Raw genomic sequence first — 6,151 nt, 5'->3', positions numbered from 1 at the left:
ATGGCGTGCCAAATCTTTTGGTCCTTACGGCCACACCCTGTACTATAACACAAAAATACCTATTTATCAAACTGGCACGCACTCGCAGGACAATGTGAGAAAAAAAAAAAAGAACACTTGGGGATGTTTGGTAAATACAGTGTTAGAGCACTGACTGGGGTTAGTGGTGGAAGCTTGTAGGGTGTGGATGGTAAAGACGCCATACCTACGAACAAATGGCCTCGGTGAAAAGTCTTATGTACGCAGCAACCTCCATTCGTATCGCGGTTATAAATAAATCGCAGCGCTTACTTTGGGACGTTTTTTAATGCTTCAATGAAGCAGAAATAAGAAACTTGGGAACAAAGAATTTACGTACTATTTATGCATTTATTTTAATGGTGCCTACCAACCAGGAATCTGTGACGATACGTCTGCCATTTATGCGTTATCAATAATAACAAAATGTGCCCCCCCCCCCCCCCCCCCCGCACACCTCCATAACGCTACCAGTATGCTGCCCTCTGCACTCTACGTTTACGAATACAGTCTCCAATAGTAATAGGTCTTTCACACTGGCGTTGCAGCAGGTGCTGTAACGTTTGTCACGTCAAAAGATGTATAAAAATGTTGGCGTGGAAGAATTATTCCACTATTTTGAATTACGAACATCGGGCTTACAGCACCCGTAAACGAAAATGCTTCAATTGACTCGAACGTTTTCGAACTCGCAGTCATTGTTTGATAATAAATTCCCCGTTACTATCAGTAAACGATGTTCTAACCTGGCTCATGCTTCTCGGAAGTCTACTATAGATTTAGGCCCGAAACATATATCCGAGAAAACGCATCAGCCGAGGCGCCCGTGCGGTCGTGCTCTTGGTGCTTGAAAAGACTTTGGGGGGCAACACTGAATGCAGCACCTTCCCTTTGGAGTACTTTAGGTCGGTATTCAGGGATTCGTTTCTGCGGTCCCGACTGTATTCAAATATCCCTTTCGGCGGTCAGTCTGACCGATGAAAGAAAGGAGGCGGCTGAAAGAATCTCGGGGAGCGCTTATAGAATAATCTGGTAATCGGAGAAAGCGTTCATCTCTTCGAATTTGTACCAAGACTTGAGCATTGAAGAGGTTATACGCGGAAACCAGGTGTTCTCCTTCAACTGCCCGGCGCTGGTGATGTTTCGGACATCACGAGGGAAAGCCCCAAGAAGAAATTGCGGACCGCCGCCGTTCAGATCGGTGTTTACGAAAATTCGAATACAAGAAAGGGAGGAAGAAAAAAGAGAGAAAAAAGAACGGAAGATGGACGTATTACTTAAGGTTAATCGTGACGCTGCGCGTTGTAAACGCCCGGTGGGTGAGAACGAGACTGAAATACGTTAATCAGGCTGCTAGATAACCAAGGCCATTGGAATGGACAGTCTACGTCATCTCAATGAGGCCAGCACCGGGGCACAGAATTAACGCGAGTGCCGCACCAACGTTTGACATGGGACGCCCGTCCTCACTGATTGAATACGCGACCGAACGCCGAGGCAGGGCTTGTGTCCAATTTGTGACCCGCGCTAGCCTCCTTTGGATACGTATGAGCAGTCTAGCACCGCGGCCTTGTTATGTATACAGTCACTGACAGTGGCAGCCTAAGATTTTCGAGCATCCTATTGTCGCTCCGCTGCCAACGAGCTTGTGGAATGAACTGTACCGTCTAGAAGACAGGGCCCGCTCTTGACGTCATTGTTAGTGGACCCCCGACCCGCTCCAAGTGGCAAACATGCTGAATCTTAACGAGCGTTGCCGGGAAACGGCTGACGAGTCCGTCGTGGTGTCACCGCATATTAACGTCGCGCTCGACAGACGCTAGCACGCGGGAACGCCACGACGGCAGTGTTGTACGGAACGGCGTTCCTGGAACGCGTTTCTTTTCGGAGGAACGAAGGAACGCCGCCGTTCCATTTTGCATCCATGGTACTGGAACGGGAACGCGTTACATTTTTACTGAAACGGAAGAAGTAACGGCGTTCCATTTTTCGTCCAGTGGGGTAATTTTTATTTTATTTCTCACAGGGTAAGTATGAAAGTACAGAAACAATATCTTTACGACGTGCAGGATCTCTAACTTTTTGGCTAATAATATTATGGATTATTTTGTGTGGTCCTCGCTTGCTAACAGTTTCGGGTGCAGGAGAGCTGGTGGGCATTGATACTTTTTTAAGTGCCCGAAACTGCGCGGTACAAAAAGCAAAACCTTTAGCCGTAGGAAAAGACAAAGAAAGAGGGTTGTTCCACACTCAGCTTCTTTCTTTGGTTTCACGAATCCTCATACACCTAGAAATCTTATTCCGACTATAGCCATTTTTGAACTTCAATAACGGGACCTACAATTACAACAAGATCACAGATTGCTTCATGTCGGACTCACCCTTGTATCCCGAACATTATTCACTTAAAAGATCGACAAAAAAAAAAAACCTTGATTCCTTCTCTTGTCCCCTACCTTCCAACTGAACAACAAATCCAACCTTCACAACGAAGCATTTGTAGCTTTCAAGACGGACTTTCCAAAAACCCTATCCTCTCCTTCACTTGCTCGTCTTACGGACAGCAACATCGAGAAGGAACTGTTGATAAGTTCTAACACGGGACTCTGTTAAATTGAAGCGTGTGAGGTTATTGTAAAACGCTCGTGCAATCTTGGGTAAAAGTACATTTGGCTCGTCTGAATTGTCCACTACAAACATGGACATGGTTAATAGCTGAGATTTTTAACATGAATATATCAACAAATGAAACCCTACTTCCGCGTGTTTTCTACTCCTGGTGCCCTTCCATCACGACATACAAACTCGTATGCTGACTATTCATGGGATAGATAAAAAAAAACTGCTTGATTTAGCTAAATATGGTAATTAGCAAAAAAATACGAATGTAGCGTATATGTAACGATACGTTCCATTTTTTTTTAACTGTAACGGAAACGAGTTCCTTTTTCACAAATGGAACTTGTAACGGGAACGCGTTCCAAAAATCAGAAGGAACAAGGAACGAGCTACCGTTCTTTTTTTTTTTTTTTTAGGAACGTGTACAACACTGCACGACGGACGCGTCAGCCATTTTGCGGTGACTCGCGTCAAGCGTCGGCCTGTTTGCAGCTCGGAGTGGGTCGGGGATCGACTTACAGTTACGTCATTCGAAGGCATAGACTCTTCAGGGCGGTATTGCATTAGCCGATAGGAACACCGAAGGAAGAATCGTGACGCAACAGACATGAACGTAACACGTCACGGCCTATGTTTCTTAAAGGGGCACTGGGAAGGATTTTGAGATCGCCTAAATATGGCGATAACTCACTCTGCGGGCTCCAAGCGTCCTAGAGGTCCCCGAATTACGACGGTAAGCGGCCGATTTTCCTATTAAAAAAATGCCATCAAAGATTGCAACAGACCGATTTCATCTACGGTCATGGGAGCAGCATATCCTCGCGTCTCGGACCGGTGGACCCGCGGAGTGATATCTCGAATGCTCGGCTGACCGCCCGGACAGCGGGAACACCCGGACTTCGATGAGTTGTTCTTTAGCCAGTCGTAATGTCGTAGCAGACAAAGTTAATCGTGTACCGTCGCAGTCATCGCTTCGTCGCGTCCTGGCTCTCGCGAACCTGACCCCGATAATTGAGCCCAGCGATCGCGCGCTTTAGAGCAGACCAGCAGACGACCAAACACATCACTCCCGCGGAAAACGAAAAAAAAAAAAAAAAAAAAAAATTACGAAAAAAACATAATGCGTTGTCTTTCAGACAATTATTGCAGTATGAGGTTCCCTCTCCACGGAAATGTTAACGTTTGTCTCATACTCCTATTTGGTCTTATCATCTACAAAAGTATACACATTTTGTAATCGCCCCAACTCTATTGGTCTTGGACATCGACGCCTCGGCGCTTGCACTAAAATTAGAATTTCAACTGAACAACAACAAGCATCGCAATGTTTCCCCAGAATATTTAAGATGACAGGCATAAAATCTCTTTAAGCAGTAATTAAGCTTTTGGACGCGTATAGTTTTTATTACACGACTTTACAATTTTTTAATGCTTTGAATACTATGGGATTACACCCACAAAATATTTAAAATATTTCTGCCTTGCTTCACAAGAGATCATAATGTTCCCGAGAACTGCAATTGCCTGGGTACCATAAAACGGAAATAAATTAGAATTTTCATATTTTCTTGAAAACTCTTTATTCCACGGGACAAACGTTGACCATAAACCCGGTCCTAATCTCAGAACGTTGATCATGAACAGCGTTGGCAATCTCCACGAAATGTCGCGTTTTCATCGGTCAGATGTCATCCTGGCTGCCGGGCCATGATCCTCCCATCGCCTGAGATAACCTTGGTGTGCTGGGATCTTTGCTTTTCTTTTTTCTTTTTTTAATAGAGAAATTAGCCGCGCATTATCGTGATTTGAGAATTTCTAGGGTACTCAGAGCTCGCAGAGGGAGTTATCGCCATATTTAGGCGATTCCAGAAACCTTGTCAGGGCTTCTTTAAGCCATCAACGCCTTTAGGTATAGGAAAACCCGCTGCTTCATCACGGAAACCCACTAGGTGTGGGGAGTGCTCGTGCGCCGAAATCAAATTTGCGCGAGGGCAGGAGTTTGCACATGCGCCGTGCCTTCTGCAGCGCCTCCACAGCTGCGTGACGTCAGAGACGCGTGTTGGTCTGCAACAGCTCTTGAGCCACCACCACCCTCCTAGCATTCAAACACCCCTCGTCCCCGCGATAAACGATAATTCATTAAAAGGAGATAACTTGCACCTTCGTATCACCGAAGGCTCAATGAGTCGCGATTCGGTCGAATGACGCTCATTTTTCCCGCCCAGAAGAGAACCAATATAAAAAAAAAAAAAAAAGCCTGGGGACGGCGATCAGTTCCGTCTCTCGATTCCCACATATGCGAGCACAAAGAGTTTCAGTTCATAGCTGCAGCATGCTCAATGGCGGTCTTGGGGTGGTCGCACTACATGAACGCTTTTGCGGGGTAATCTCCCCCCGTTCATTATGGCCTCCAGAGGGCGCCGAAAGTGCAGGTCGCCAAATCCAACTGTTTTCTACACCCCCTGAGCCTGGCAAACACAGACGCACACCCGCCCGCCGATCCGCCTCTGTATCCCATTGGTGTGCAGTGTATACACACTCGAGAAGCGGGAAAAAAAGAAAGAAAAAGAAAACACGCACGTACACAGAATATGCCACGTAGGAAAAACACGCCAGCTCCCACATGCATAAGCAGATGCGTATGTGCAAGCACGGGGCTATGTAGCAAAAAGCGGGTCGAAAACAAACCCTCGCCAAGCGAAATCTGCGCACACATAAACACGTCCCAGCGAAGCCAACTGGTCCCGGACAAGTCAGAGCTTCGAAACGGATTGGTCCAGAACTCGACACCGAGCGTTATACCCTCGCACGTATATAGACCAAAATAAAATAATCGAAGCAGCTATATAGCCTACTCAAGCAAAAAAGAAAGAAAAAAGGTTAGTCAGACGACAATGCGCTGAAAGCAACAAAGGACCTTGCGAAGTTTCAGTTGGGAAAAGCCGGTATGGGACCAGGCGACCGTCGGCGGGTCCCCTTGTCCCCTCTGTCCCCACGGCTCCCCACGGCTCCTTTTTCTTTTTGTTGAACATTTTGTTATTAATATTATTCTTATGTTCGCGATGGCAGTCATCATCACCTGCAAGGAAAAGAGAGAGAGAGAGAGGAGGGAGGCAGAGCCAAGACCTTAGCGACTCGGGAGCACAGACTCCCCCCCTCCCTAGGTCCCATCCGGGTCTTGCTGGTTCGAGACCCCTGGCTCGTGCCCCCTTTCCCCTTTTTCGGCCACGGCGGCATCGGCGACGGGGTCCATCTGTTCGAGCAGGGGGGGACCGGTCTTCTTTTTGGAGCCACCAACCCCGCTGCCGCGGCGTGGAGAAAAGCCGCTGTCGTCTAATCCCCCTTCCCCCTCCTGTCCCCCCCAGAGGTCCCCAATATCATCGTGACAAATTCCTCCGCACACCTGGACGACTAGGGGTGCGCCAACGCCGGGAGGGACCGGAGGAGGGAGAGAGGAGAGGGGACAACTACCCTACCTACCTACCCCTGCCTACCTCTGAACGTTAGAGGGAGG

The sequence above is a fragment of the Ixodes scapularis genome, unplaced genomic scaffold, assembly GCF_016920785.2.
Source record: "Ixodes scapularis isolate PalLabHiFi unplaced genomic scaffold, ASM1692078v2 PGA_scaffold5__190_contigs__length_132052651, whole genome shotgun sequence".
Taxonomy (NCBI): Eukaryota; Metazoa; Arthropoda; class Arachnida; order Ixodida; family Ixodidae; genus Ixodes; species Ixodes scapularis.
Note: the sequence above shows the minus strand (reverse complement) of the source record.